This window comes from Dreissena polymorpha, chromosome 16, assembly GCF_020536995.1.
Source record: "Dreissena polymorpha isolate Duluth1 chromosome 16, UMN_Dpol_1.0, whole genome shotgun sequence".
Classification (NCBI taxonomy): domain Eukaryota; kingdom Metazoa; phylum Mollusca; class Bivalvia; order Myida; family Dreissenidae; genus Dreissena; species Dreissena polymorpha.
In genome coordinates, this window is record NC_068370.1 from 31,289,736 (window position 1) to 31,306,293 (window position 16,558).

The 16,558-nt window shown below is 35.9% G+C and overlaps 1 protein-coding gene across 3 annotated transcripts in view; it reads left to right on the forward strand.

Moving 5' to 3' along the window:
• LOC127861439 (nuclear factor 1 A-type-like) overlaps positions 1–16,558 on the forward strand; it is a 94,361-nt gene that overhangs the window by 6,469 nt on the left and 71,334 nt on the right. The gene's annotated exons all lie outside the window — the stretch shown is intronic.

Below are 16,558 nucleotides of genomic sequence, written 5' to 3' on the forward strand. Positions count from 1 at the left end.
AGCAACTTGATATTTGGCATGCATGTGTACATGTATCTCATGGAGCAGCACATTTTGAGTGTAAAAGGTCAAGGTCATCCTTCAAGGTCAAAGGTCATATACATGGGGACAGCGTTTCACAAACACATCGCTTGTTTTCTAAATTGTATATGAATAACGTGATTCAGATGGAGTTTACTTAAAACTGCTAAATTGTATCATTGAGTTAAGTTAAACTAATTATGCTAGGTTTCTTTTAAGATGTTAACAACACCAAAAAACAAGTATGTTTTTTATGGTTTAATACAACTGTTAATGCAATTGAAATAGGACCATTAATGTTGCACTGGTTATTAACATGCAAACTTCTAGAAGTTGTTGAGGAATCTTTTTAAATGGGAATTATTGATTTCTCAGGTTTTCAATAAATTTATGACTGAGTAGCAGAATGTTATGAAGTTGTTTTCAGAAATACATGTACATGTATGGCAGGGGTAATAGCAGTAACTGATTACGTAAGCACCTTTCCTTTGAATAGCAATTACAATTCTTATCAAAAAAGGTTACATCAAAGATTTACTTAAGCAGTGGCCAATTACAATTATTTTCATTGACGGTTTCATCAGGTTTTAGCATAACAGGTCGCCCCCTTGCCATACATGCCAGAAATTTTCGGGTCCAAATCGGGACATTCCATTAAAATGTCGAGACATTTGACCAAAAAGCGGGACACCTAAAACGATCAATCATGCCACATTTACTGTAGTCAGTAATCAGCAAATTACTTACGAAACCTCATAATTTCTGGCAAATATTGACGATATATGTGTTTAAGAATTGCATGAACACAGACATTCTCCATTTTCCAGAAGTAAACAAACATGTGCACTATGCGGATGAATCCATTTGGAAAGGAGGCATGTGTAATCGTTCAACAGGATGTGCGCATATCGAGCACTGTTTTATTCAACCAATCATCTATTAACTCTAAATTTAGATTGATGCAATATGTACAAATTATTTTCTGAAAATCAGTCAAAAACGAATGTAGATTTATGTGAAACATCAATATCTGCTTACATTATAATACACCTAATATCGCGTAATAATAGTATCTTCGGACTTGATTTGGGCCTTGAAATACAAAAGTAAACTGCTTTTAATGCACTACGATGCATCTATTGCTTAAGCAATTGCAACCCCTATCATAAAAATACCATGGTGTGAATGCCCGATAAAATCAATAATGTGCCGATAGATCGCTGATAAGGTGTCAAAAACAACACTGGATCACTGGACTAGTAGATGTGGTTTGTTAACAAGGGGCAATAAAGGGATTAGCGATGGCAATTTAAGCCAGACGGAGCTTGAATAGCAAATTTTATTTTGAACTTATAGAAAGTATGTTGTTTTTCACGAATGTCGGGACAAATTGTGTCACATCGGGAAACCGGGACCCCAAAAGCACAACTGTCCCACCAAGATCGGAACGTCTGGCATGTATGCCCCTTGCACATGCCAGGTTAAAATCTGGAGGGCAAGTAATTTCCAAAGAAGGTTACTTTAAGGTAGCCTGTCCCGCAAGTCATTTGTGGTACTTTCTTGGTAACTTTCTTTTGCAATTTATCTATCTCCTAATATCAATGTTCATCAATTAAAACTGAATAAGTATGGCATTTTTATGCTCCCCCAAAATTTATTTTGGGGGGAGCATATAGTCGCCGCTTCGTCTGTCCGTGTGTGCGTCTGTCCATCCGTGCACAATTTTTGTCCGGGCTATTTCTCAGCAACTAATGACCGAAATTCAATGAAACTTTATGGGAAGCTTCACTACCAAGAGGAGATGTGCATATTATCAGCGGGTTCTGGTCGGATGATTTTTTACAGAGTTATGGCCCTTTGAAATTTTCTATAAAAAAATTCTTGTCCCCCCAACTACTGTGCCCTAAAGACGTTTCCTTTTATCTGAATATATAGTGCAATATTGTGACAAAAAAAGCCTTTGGGGAGCATCACCCGTTAATATGCTATTGATATGCTTTTGAAGTTAATGGCCTTAATTTATTGATATTTTCTTGAAATGTATGCAATTATCTTAGTCTTTTATTACATTTCCACTTTCTATTGAGTTACTTATTTCTTGCAAATAATTCATAGAATTGAATTTGTTTGCAATAGTGTCAGTGCTTAAATTTTCTGATTGGTTTGTGTTGTAATGACATGTTGGGACGCAGCTGGTATACAATGGCAAACATAGGTTATTAATAACCAATGAATAGGGTTAAATATATACATTAAGAAATCAATAAAATTTATGAAAAATTATCATAAATATATAAACTACATTGGTAATTAGTAGTTAAAAAAAGACCCAGAGCTATTAGCTTACAATTTGTAAGATGTTTATAAAATAACATAATATCAAAGTGTAAACTTTGAATTATAAGTACAATCTTAACTTAATAAAATAACTGCAAGTTAAGTTAAGTAAATAAAGTTCCTCACCTGCATTGCTAAATAAGATAACAAAATGTATTTATAACCAAGGAATGCTGTAAAGATGATAGTCTGCAGTCCCTTTTACACTGGTTTGGGGTTACCATGGATAAATTGACTAAGTTGCGTGCATGTGCACAGGCTGATCAGGGATGACACTCTCCGCCTTGACTGGCTTTTTGTTGAGAAGAAGCTTTCTATAAATGAAAAATCCATTAAAGCAGAAAGTGTTGTCCCTGGCTGACTGCACAGGCTTATCTGGGACAACACTTTACACATTATGTCGTATGCATTAACCCTTTCAACGCTGGAACGAAATTTTAAAGGCCTTTGCAAACAGTTTGGATCCAGATGAGACGCCACAGACCTCATCAGGATCCAAACTGTTTGTTATTCTGATAGTATTCTTTGAAAACAAATCGAAGAAAATGCTTATTTTAAAAATTTAGTAGACGACATTTTAGCAGACGACAAATTTCCCAGCATGCAAAGGGTTAAAGCCCGTTTTACCAGAGCGAGGCTCCTCACTTACTGACAACGTTCTTGAGGTTGTGATGGAGAGCATTCACTGTGAACATCTTCACAATGGAGTTCTATGTACCCATAAATCCTTGCATTTATCATTGCTTCATGATATTTGTTGAAGTTTTTATGTGTTGGATACTTCAGACTGTTTCTGTTCTTTGGAGAGAGGAGATTATCACCACATTTATTGTGTATAGGTGAAAATGAAGTGATTTTGTAGACAATAAAACAATCACAATTCGTTCACAGTGGTCTTGTGGTCATACAGTAAGAGGCAGAACTAAGATGATGGTTTAAATGTTAAATCTTGCATTGGTAAAGGGAATAATTTTTGTTTGTTTAATGTATTAAATATTATTTATATTTTTTTTGCAGGCAAAAGTGAATTGTAAATGATAAATAACAAAGTATATGACTGTCTTTTATAATTATTAATTGAGACGGTTCTGGTAAAAAAACTATGGTGAAATAAGTCCCACATTTAAAAAATATAATAATACTGTAAGTAAAATCTGCAAGAATTGTTCCGGAGTTCTGGGCTCTTTAGTTGGCAAAAGAAGATTTTTGACAAGAGTACGCGCTTCTGTTAATGGACGTCTACCATCTAGGCGTATATACGCTTAAAAACTGAAGTCATATGTCCATTAAACTTAATACAAACTGTGGAAGTCCCTTGATAATTGGATAATCTGGATGTACGCCATCTGCCAATACCGGAACGGGTTTTCAATGAAAAAAACCCACTGCAGTCTGTTAACTCCGCCTGCAAGCTATTGTACGCCTAGCATTGCTCAGCGAGTGGTCAATATTGATTTTTCTAACTCCGCCTACAATCCTTAGGAGTCTCATTGATGTTAAATGTTACATAACATGTGAATGGTAGTCTGTTTTTAATTAATTAAGTGGCTAACCAGTGTTTGTTGACCGAAATGCAACAAAAAACGCAAAGTATTTGCCAGCACTATATGTAAAATTGTGACAATTTTTTTTTTTTACAAAAACTATTACATGTAAGCTCTTTCTCTGTTTAAAGATAAAAAAATATGCATTTACTCCTGCAAATGTGAGTGTTTTTTTTCTGAATATTTTGCTTATGTCTAACCCATTTCAAGTGTTCAGGGAGACTTTATTTAAAAATGTGTACATGGACTGTACAATCATTTTCAACAACTTTTATGTATCCATATACAATTTCATGGTAAACAAGCTATATAAACATTCACAATTCTATTGCCACTATGTGCAGTCTGTAGAGCATAAATAAAATTGCTGATAAATAGGGTGAAATTTGCTTAGCTGGCCGATATTCATTTTCCAATAACCCTAGTCGGAAGTTTTTATATATCGCTACTATTTGGTGTCTTGGAATATAACGTTCATCTTAAAAAGAGCAGCTATAATACTACTTACTTAACAAGCTTTTGTGTGTTTGCCTGTTTAGGCCTCGATATTGTATCTTTATTTAAATACAGCAGATCAAACATAATAGAAATATTGAATGGCGACTTTTAAAGAACAATATCTTTGGATTGTAGTGATTATGTAGAACTCATATTTTGTTACGAGCTTAACTGATATATAACACTTGTAGCGTGTGTATGTGTAGGGATTTAATTAACTGGTCTGTGTACTTTTTGTATTGGTAGGATTTAAAGACCATGAATTAAGTTGTATTGTGTGGTCGTTTCAAGGTCTTGTGGAAACCTATTTGGACTTTAAAGTAATAAGCACAACTAACTTAAAGTTATCTGGTTTTTGATGGGATTTAAATAAGTTTTAAAGATCATGAGCATGGTTCATAAAAAAAGTTACTCTGAAAACTTTAAAGAAAAATTTGCATGAAATTGTGGCATAAAACAAAAACATATTTATTTGGAAATTCATTGAGTCATTCTATGTGTAATTTGGGACAACACATTTAATAAGAAAATGCATAAAAATGTTTTTACTTATAAAGCTGAGAGTATTCTTGTTGAGAAGCATCATTAAGCATAGTAGTACAGGGCAAAATCAAACTCAAGCAGTCTAAGATGCTGTAATATGTTTTAGCCTCTACTTAATGTCATATTTATGTTTCAGTCACTAAATGATGTCATATATTTTAGCTACTAGGTAAATGCCATTACATGTTTTAGCCAAAAAATGTCGACATATGTTTAAATAATTGCAGAATCAAAATACAGTTTTTTATGTTAACGGGTTCTTCATGTATATTGTCAGCATGCTATGAAATAAAAAGCTCATTTTCTTAAGGAGCCTGGATAGAATTATTATAAGAACACAAGTGTAAGATAATGAACTTTAACGCTGTACAAGAAACACATTTATGTGAAAGTGCAGGTAATGTTAATTACGAGATTGTTGATTACTTGCTAGGTTGAGAGGTGTGGGACAGTAAAATGAAGAAAATTGCTTCGGGAACTTAATAATGTGATGCATTAAAGATGTAAATTTGTACATTTTTTCACATAATGAAATTATTATGGCTTTTGTGCTGCTGGAATTAATTTAATCGTTATGATCTCGTAGAGGTTTTGAAGAAACATTTTTGTAGTTTAAGTTGTTGAATTTATTATTTACGCTTTAGACTTCAAAAATATATTTCTTTGGGAAAAATGCAATGAGAAGAATGGACTTCTTCTTAATAAATTATAATAATAATAAGTGTAAATTTGAGGAAAAAATGAAATAGAAAATAGGAAATGCATTTTGGACAAAATATAGTGTGGAAATTGCACGACTTTAAATTGAAATGATGAATCAAAGTGTATACAAGGTTGCTGGTGCCTGCATTGTAAATGACATGAACAAAAATGACAAGATTCAAATGCAATGATTTATTGGTTGTAACAACGTTTCTATACTGCATATAAGTGTTAACTGTGTCCCTTTGCAACCCACAGACAACTGGACCGATGTGGGGAAATAGCATGATGTATGGAGATTATTCAAACATGGTAAACACAATATTTAGTTTTTGTTTTTTTTAATGTATGTGTTGAAATATTTTTCCTTAAAAAATATAGTTTTTATTATTTTTAGAGTACATACATGTATAACCAGGAAGGTGTTGATAATAAATTTTTAAATGAACTTATGATTGAAAATATTGAGATACTGATGCAGTGCTTTCCACAGGCCATTTACATGTAACAGTCCCTCGCCGGGGCGCTGGAATTTCAATATCTGAATTTTCAGTAACTGCAATAGCCATTCTTAAGATCAAAGCGATATCGACAGTTTTATTGCTTTGTGACCAGTACCCTTACACCTCATTGATGAAATCTCTGCAAATTACTTAAAAGACTGATTATGGCCACCAGGTGTAATCCTCATGGAAATTGTGCATTTTATGCATTATATGGTCAAAACATTTATTCGTCTGGAAGTGTTTCAGCAAATTATTGTTGAATTCATTACACAACTGTAAATGTTTTGTTGAATTCACAAATGAGCAAAATTAAATGTGTAGTACGAAAACTATTTTTGTGTAAAAACGCGAACAGCACAACAGGCGATTTACATGCATTCAGATGGTAAACCCCTGTCAATGATTGGACATTATGTTATTAAATCTTTATTCACATATGCCCAAATTCATATAGTATTAAGAAAAATGTTATGTGTTTATGAAATTCTTGAGCACCTTAATCCTCAATATGAACCAGAATTTTTTTAGAATGGAATATACAGCATTGTCGGGTAATGAATAGCGACGGGAAAAGAAGCAAGCATGCAGTAATTTATATAGTCCGGTTCATGCAGATGTATTGGAGAATCAATCGTGTCGGGATAATGCGTATCTATGGGTGAACGGGTTAAAACAATTCAAAAATGTCGTTATCCATGTTTTAACAGCTGTATTTTATCTTGAAGAGTCATAAGTTCATAACGCGCCAAATAACATCATACAAACAAGTTAAAAATATAAAATATGGAGGGGGCTGCCCTCCCTAACCCACCTCTTATGGCCCCAGGGCGTCTTTAAAAATTCCTGTGGAAAGCAACACCTTAGTTCCTGAACTGACACCAGAGATCCTGAACAGACTCCAGAGATCCTAATCAGATACCTGAGATCCTAATTAGACATTACTGAGATCCTGATCAGACATTACTTTGAACCTGATCAGACATTACTGAGATCCTGATCAGACTTTACTGAGATCCTGGTCAGACATTACTGAGATCCTGATCAGACATTTCTGAGATCCTGGTCAGACATTACTGAGATCCTGATCAGACATTTCTGAGATCCTGGTCAGACATTACTGAGATCCTTATCAGACATTTCTGAAATCCTGGTTAGACATACTGAGATCCTGGTCAGACATACTGAGATCCTGGTCAGACATTTCTGAGATCCTGGTCAGACATACTGAGATCCTGGTCAGACATACTGAGATCCTGGTCAGACATTACTGAGATCCTTATCAGACATTTCTGAGATCCTGGTCAGACATACTGAGATCCTGATCAGAAATTACTGAGATCCTGGTCAGACATTACTGAGATTCTGATCAGACATTTCTGAGATCCTGGTCAGACACTACTGAGATCCTTATCAGACATTTCTGAGATCCTGGTCAGACATTACTGAGATCCTGATCAGACATTTCTGAGATCCTGGTCAGACACTACTGAGATCCTGGTCAGACATTTCTGAGATCCTGGTCAGACACTACTGAGATCCTTATCAGACATTTCTGAGATCCTGGTCAGACATTACAGAGATCCTGATCAGACATTTCTGAGATCCTGGTCAGACACTACTGAGATCCTTATCAGACATTACTGAGATCCTTATCAGACATTTTTGAGATCCTGATCAAACATTACCGAGATCCTGATCAGACATTACTGAGATCCTGATTATGACCTGATAAGACATTACTTTCATCCTGATCAGACATTACTTTCATCCTGATCAGACATCTGAGATCCAGCTCAAACACGACTGAGATCCTGATCAGACACTACAGAGATCTTAATCAGACATTACAGAGATCCTGGTCAGACATTACTGAGATCCTGATCAGACATTTCTGAGATCCTTATCAGACACTACTAAGATCCTGGTCAGACATTATTGAGATCCTGGTCAGACATTTCTGAGATCCTTATCAGATCCTTATTTGAAAGATCAAGATGTAACTAGTGCTTTGCTAATCAGATACGTACACTGATGATATTTCAAAGACCTTGATTACAATCTCATTATAGATGAACTGTTCTTAATGAGACTACATAATTATTATAATGCATAATTTACACTTCTAAAGGATGCAGTGGTCAACTTTGGGCATCAACACTAATGTTTTTGAAATGTTTTGCATCCAATGTCATTTGTAAGCTGTTAAAAAATACAGCATACACAATCTTTCTATTGACAATATTTTCAGAATTTTGGATATCAGTTGATCATTATTGTCAATGTGTTATAGCCAACTGTATGTTTACTTCCTCCACTATTATTTGCACTACATGTACAAATGAACTTTTAGGCAGTGAAAATAATATTAATATGGTTTTTGTGCTTTAAATGTTTTTTTTTCAAATTGTGTGTTTTAGAACAAATGTATGGTCGACACAGGCCTGTCAGGCCATGCAAGCAGACTAAATCTTAAGCTTATTAGCTCCTGGATATTGTAATTTCTGCAAATACCTGCAAATATATTATAATGTCCAAAGATTAAATACTTGTGTATATTTCTTAAGTAAACACCTAATCAGGGTTAAAAAATTACTTGAACATTTAAGTTGCCCAATTCAAAGGGCAGGATTTAAGTCAAGAGAAATCTAAAAAATCCTTGACCTTATTAGTTAACAAAACAGTGAATTTAACATTGCATTGGTCATCAAAATCTACAACACTTCAAATATTGTGAAGGGAAAAGCCTTTGACAGTGAGAAAAGATAAATTTGCTGTTCAAAAGGGGCATTAATTACCTTGTGGAAATGAAATAGCCAAATCATGGGTGACAATTTAGCCATATCACGGGTGACAATGTAGCCATATCACGGGTGACTATGTAGCCATATCACGGGTGACTATGTAGCCATTTCATGGATGACAATGTAGCCATATCACGGGTGACAATGTAGCCATATCACGGGTGACAATGTAGCCTTATCATGGGTGCCCGTTACCATATCATGGGTGACAATTTAGCCATATCACGGGTGACAATGTAGCCATATCACGGGTGACTATGTAGCCATATCACGGGTGACTATGTAGCCATTTCATGGATGACAATGTAGCCATATCATGGGTGACAATGTAGCCATATCACGGGTGACAATGTAGCCATATCACGGGTGACAATGTAGCCATATCATGGGTGACAATGTAGCCATTTCATGGATGACAATGTAGCCATATCATGGGTGACAATTTAGCCATATCACGGGTGACAATGTAGCCATATCACGGGTGACTATGTAGCCATTTCATGGATGACAATGTAGCCATATCATGGGTTACAATGTAGCCATATCACGGGTGACAATGTAGCCATATCACGGGTGACAATGTAGCCATATCACGGGTGACAATGTAGCCATATCACGGGTGACTATGTAGCCATTTCATGGATGACAATGTAGCCATATAATGGGTTACAATGTAGCCATATCACGGGTGACAATGTAGCCATATCACGGATGACTATGTAGCCATTTCATGGATGACAATGTTGCCATATCATGGGTGACAATGTAGCCATATCAATGATATGGCTACTTTGTCACCCATGATATGGCAACATCGTGTTTTTCCCAGGAGGGCAAAGGGGCATGGCGCATTACTTTCAAAAAGGGCATTTTAGCGCAAAGTGTAGGCAAAAAAGGGCAAAAACGTTTCGTGAATACCTGAATTAGGGAGAAACATGTAATCGCATCAGAGGCAGTTGTGGAAAAACAAACAAAATATAAACAAGCACATTTAATGGTAATTGATGTATAATAGTATTTAACTTTATATTAATATATTTACCTTGCAATATACATTTAAGTTCCATGCTATTTCAATACACTGTACAGCACGACAAACATAAAAAAGCAATATATGCATATGAATCTGATTATAAACAGATGCACTAACATATAAATGAAACCATGTTTGTCTTATCCCATTTTCTAACGATAATCTTGTCAGATGTTTAACATTGCGAGTAAACTGATCGCTAACAATATGCAAACACTCGTTTCAGTGACATACATCCAATGAGTAGATTACAAATAAATATGTTGTTGCTATCTAAAACATTTGAATGCATCGTTGATTATCACATACATTTCATTAATTCCTTCTAAATGTATTATCTCCATCGTTAATTTGATCATTTACATTTTTATGTCCCCCACTATAGTAGTGGGGGACATATTGTTTTTGCCCTGTCTGTTGGTCTGTTGGTATGTTGGTCTGTTGGTCTGTTGGTTGGTTGGTCTGTTGGTTGGTTTGCGCCAACTTTAACATTTGCAATAACTTTTGCAATATTGAAGATAGCAACTTGATATTTGGCATGCATATGTATCTCATGGAGCTGCACATTTTGAGTGGTGAAAGGTCAAGGTCATCCTTCAAGGTCAAAGGTCAAATATATGGGTCAAAATCGCTCATTTAATGTACACTTTTGCAGTATTTCAATATTCAAGATAGCAACTTGATATTTGGCATGCATGTGTATCTCATGGAGCTGCACATTTTGAGTGGTGAAAGGTCAAGGTCATCCTTCAAGGTCAGATGTCAAATATATGTGGCCAAAATCGCTCATTTTATGAGTACTTTTGCAATATTGAAGATAGCAACTTGATATTTGGCATGCATGTGTATCTCATGGAGCTGCACATTTAGAGTGGTGAAAGGTCAAGGTCATCCTTCAAGGTCAGAGGTCAAATATATGTGGCCCAAATCGCTAATTTTCTGAATTATTACTTTTGCAATATTGAAGATAGCAACTTGATATTTGGCATGCATGTGTATCTCATGGAGCTGCACATTTTTAGTGGTGAAAGGTCAAGGTCATCCTTCAAGGTCAAATATATGGGTCAAAATTGCTCATGTAATGTCACTTCTGCAATATTGAAGCTAGCAATTTTATATTTGAAATGCATGTGTATCTCATGGAGCTGCACATTTTGAGTGGTGAAGGGTCAAGGTCAAGGTCATCCTACAAGGTCAAGGTCATCCTACAAGGTCAAACGTCATATAGGGGGACATTGTGTTTCACAAACGCATCTTGTTATTTGCCATTTTTGCCGAGTCACAATTTAATTCTGTATGTCCACCATCTTGTTAAAATCATGATGTAAGCGACAGGTGCGCATATCAAAGTAAAATGGTACAATACGTCCGCCTAATACGCGATTCGCATTTTGTTGAATTATTATATGTCTCAGTTATTATTTCAATAATTAATTATCGTAAGGACGATAAAAATAAAGGATTAATTTGTTTGTGTTTTTAAATGTAAATATGCGTAAAAATATATGTTTTGATATAACTGAATTAAGCATTAAATGCACAATTTCCACGAGGATAACTTTGAGTTTTTCATCAAACGTCTCAGAAGTAACAGTCCACGATTTTATCGTGGAGGATTACACATCACCGACCGATAAGTGCGCTTGGTATTACTTAACCTCTTACATTATCGATTGATATTGATGCGGGGTTATTCACGCATGACTAATTCACAACCATGCGAATCTGCGCTGCATTGGGGCCATAATCTGATACTATCCGGCTTAGACGTTTGGTCAAGGGGCAATTAAGATGTTATCAATAAGGGCGGAAAACATCGGGTGCTCATAAAAGGGCAGGGCGCAGCCTTTGGAATGGGCAGCGTGGCGCTAAATGTCTTTGAAAACGGCCTGGGAAAGACACTTTATCATGGAAGACGATTTAGCCATATTATGGGTGACAATATAGCCATATCATGGATGACGATATAGCCATATCATGGCATGGCCTTTGCTACACTTTGGGGGATTGGGGCCGGGGGTCCTTAAAGGGGGGAATTTCGCGTCGTTTTTGGAGAAAAGGGGAATTTTAGAAGATCTTTTCACCAACCATTCAGCACTTAAAATTGCTATATTTTAATGTAATTTACATAAATATACATTTAATCAAAGGTTAATACCACAATACCAGCTGGCAACTAAGGTATAAAAGTTTAAAAAAACAAACTTTTTTTTTGAGGGGGAACAACTAGCTGAAAAAGGGGAAAAAAGGTATACTATTTTAAGGGGGGAATGGGGCCCCACGCGTATCCCCACGCCGCATGTTTGACCCAGCGGCGCCCCAGGGTTGGTAATGGGGCCATGCATAGTTGAGATTGACCGTATTGTCATAAGAGAAGTTCAGTATAGATTAGAAGTGAATCGGTGTAGAAATGAAGAAATTATAGTAAAAGGCATTTTGGGGTGGGCGTGGCCTATGTGGGCGGGGTGCCCCAGGGTTGGTAATGGGGCCATGCATAGTTGAGATTGACTTTATTGTCATAAAAGAGGTTCAGTGTCAATTTGAAGTGAATCGATGTAGAAATGAAGAAATTATAGTAAAAGGCAATTTTGGGTGGGCGTGGCCTATGTGGGCGGGGCACCCCAGGGTTGGAAATGGGGCCATGCATAGTTGAGATTAACCTAATTGTCATAAGAGAGGTTCAGTATCAATTTGAAGTGAATCGATGTAGAAATGAAGAAATTATAGTAAAAGGCAATTTTGGGTGGGTGTGGCCTCTGTGTGCGTAGCCTATGTGGGCGGGGCACCCCAGGGTTGGTAATGGGACCATGCATAGCTGAGATTGACCGTATTGTCATAAGAGAGGTTCAGTATCAATTTGAAGTGAATCGGTGTAGAAATGAAGAAATTATAGTAAAAGGCATTTTTGGGTGGGCGTGGCCTTTGTGGGCGGGGCCCCCCAGGGTTGGTAATGGGGCCATGCATAGTTGAGATTGACTGTATTGTCATAAGAGAGGTTCAGTATCAATTTGAAGACAATTGGTGTAGAAATGAAGAAATTATAGTAAAATAACCTAAAAATATGAGTAAAAATCTCTGACCGGGCCCCACCCCAACCCCCATAACTTTTGACCCAGGGGTCAGAGCAAAATTCCAAATAGTGCAGGGTCGCACATATGCTCATAGCTACCATGTGTGTAAGTTTCAAGGTTCTAGTGCTGATAGTGTAGGAGGAGATAGTGGCCAGAACGGACAGACGGAAGACGGAGATAACCACAATATCCCCACTTTTTCTCCGAAAAGCGTGGGGATAAAAAGGGCAGCCATATTATGGGTGACAATGTAGCCATATCATGGGTGACAATGTAGCCATATCATGGGAGGACATTGTAGCCTATCATGGGTGACAATGTTGCCATATCATGGGTGACAATGTAGCTATATTATGGGTGACAATGTAGTCATATCATGGGAGACAATGTAGCCATATAATGGGTGACGATGTAGCCATATCATGGGTGACAATGTAGCCATATCATGGGTGACAATGTAGCCATATCATGGTTGACAATGTAGCTATATAATGGGTGACAATGTAGCTATATCATGGGTGACAATTTCTTGATCAACAATGTATTAAATGGAGGTGTTTGACCATCGTTTGTCAGGCTTTCCTAGTTTTTTCTTCAAATACAATTTGTCTTTGCATATTGCGACTAATATATCCAGTCTAAGTAGCAGTCTAAGGAGGTATCTGTGCATATCTGCCCAACAGATGCTAATGGCTTCAGCTTATAGTGGGCTTGACAGTCAGAGTACCAATATGTATTAGTCTTAATTTGACCAACAGAGATATTGAAATCTCTATAGGCACATTTTGCATGGTTATCCTTAGAAATGTTTTTCATATACAATTGTTTCATGGCTTGGTGCACAGATTTAATTGTAGTTCCCCATTCTTGAGGGCTGGGGTCAGTGTTGTCTTTCAGAATCCTCCCTTGAAACTGTAAGTTTATTGTAAACCAAAATTGAGCATTATAATCCTAAGGAACCCTATGGCAATTCAATTTTCCAATGTGGAGATGTGGTAACATAAGAAAGAAACTATCGAAAAGATTTATTAAGCCCCAGTAACTTTTAAAACAATAACAAAATAGTGAACGCATTGAATATATTTTACAAAATTGATATGGACAGAAGTATTCTTTCTGTAATAGAATGTGAAGTTAGGTCTTGTACAAACTTCATGTACGTCCATGCATGTACAGTCCTGTTGAATGTACACTGTACCTGGGTCAGGTATGTGTTGAATACCCTCCTGTTTTGTCTGTATGACTGACATACAGAAGCATTTACAATGTTGTTCCTTTAAGAAATGGTTTACCAGGGGATTGCAGGTGCAGAATTGTAAAACTATTCTAGAACAGTCTTAATATGGCCCTTGAAAATAACACTTTGACCCTTGAGGAATTATTTAATGAATAATGTTTGCAGATAACATAGCTTAAATTGTGCTCATAATAAATACAAGAGATTCTGGATTCTTTTTATACACTCTGATTCTGCTTACGATTAAATTCCTTTGAATCTTCGCATTTGTAATAAACTCCTCCTCTTACACCTGAATGTTAATGGGAGATGAAAGTAGGAAAATACACAATGCTCGCATGCATTTATTTATTTCGTGGAATGGCATATTTCTCTGTTTGTTTTTGTGATTGATCTCTTTGGCTATGGGATATGTATACACATCTAAAGTAAACATATTATAATATTATAGTACATATGGTCCAATTTTAATTATTGTGTTTACACATGTAGATAAGTTTGTGAAGATTATTGAAAATACAATAAAAACAATATCTTTAACCGTTTTAACCAAACTTATCTTGGTTTGTAATAAAAATGGCTTCAAAATTGATTTGGAACATTGAAACTTTATTCAGAAAACTGGAGTAATACTGTACTTTAGAAAAATTAATTGTTATGGTGTAACAGTTGCATTAAGCAAATTTCAATTAAACCAATTTATTGTTTCTTTAAGTACATAAAATTAAATCTGTATTCTCAAATATTCAAACATATGTCTTACAATCAGTGTACAAGAAATGCTTATTTACTGTCTGCTAGGATTCTTCATCATCCTTAAAAGTAGCATTAATCTGCACAGGCTAATCAGGGACATCACTTTTTGGATTTTTGTTTAAAAGTGACTCTTTGTTAGCAAAAATTTCTGTGAAAGTGGAAAGCGTCATCCCCTATTTGCCTGTGTGGACCTCACACACTTCGCACATACATTCTGTTCTCTTTTCACAGAATGCAGCTCATATCCAGTGTTTAGTCTGTTAGTTTAGCTTTGTGTTGAAATTATCTTTCAAGCAGACACAAATTTAATTTGCAGAAAATCTTGAAGCTTGTGTTCCTTCAAAATGAATCCTATTGTACAGGGTTCAATAGCTAAGAAAAGATTAACAAACTGAAATAATCTTTGTATACAAATTTATTAAAAAATATCAAACAACACACATCATAATAGCTGAATTTTATATTATCCAGAATAATTTTAGTTAAAACTTCACGCCTTATTAAAAGAAAATATCCAAATAAACATCCAAAATAATGAACAGAAAATGGGAGTTTCGAAATGCGGTTACAGCCAATTTACAGCGTCTGTTAGGTTAATTATATAAAATTTGTCTCCTCAGAAACCAGTTCCTATTAACTATTAACCTGTATGTTTCACAATCATGAGAAATACATAATCATTTATCTTTGGCCATAGTAGGGTGCAATCTTGTTGGCTTCAAAGGTAGGGCAGTATATTTAAGTAGACAGGTGCTGTTTTTAATGGGACAGGTAATTATTTTCAAGCGTACAGATTGAATTAGTGTTTTGGTGTTGCAAATGAGGCCTAGAGCATTCAACTATGATAGCAGTTAACATAAGGTCATTGTCATGTGGTCTCTTTTTGGTTTGACACGTGTATCAGGTAACTTTAGGTCATTATTATGTGGTCTGTTGTTGGTTTGTCATGTATACATGTATACGATAACATCAGGTCATCATCATGAGGTCTCTTATTGGTTGGGCACATATACATTAACAGGGCTCGCGCTGTCGTTCGCCATTTGAGCCATTTGCGAAAATATTGAGAAATTGGCTAAAGAAAATTCTGATTTGCGAAAATGCTAAAATCTCGCAAATCTTCATTGAAATTATCCGCCATTTAAATCCAGACTGGTTTTCTATAGTTTTCTCTTTGTTTCATTAAAAGTGTTCGCAAATTGAACAATAAACGAAAACCGGTCTGCACCAGAACATGAGACATCGCTTGACCTTATTGTTATTGAAGCGCACGTGGTAGCTGGCCAATCAACATTGAGTTCGCTCACACATAATATTGGGTCAATCATGCGTAGACACTTGGAATACACAGTTGGTATTGTCCTCTGCCAACAATTTATCAGCCGATGGCAAACGTGGTATTTAAAGATAAACAAACGACAAGAGCAACAATAAATAATTTCCCAGCTGATCACTTTAGACCTGTCCACCGACTATCGATCTGAATTAAAGAATGATCATTAAATAATT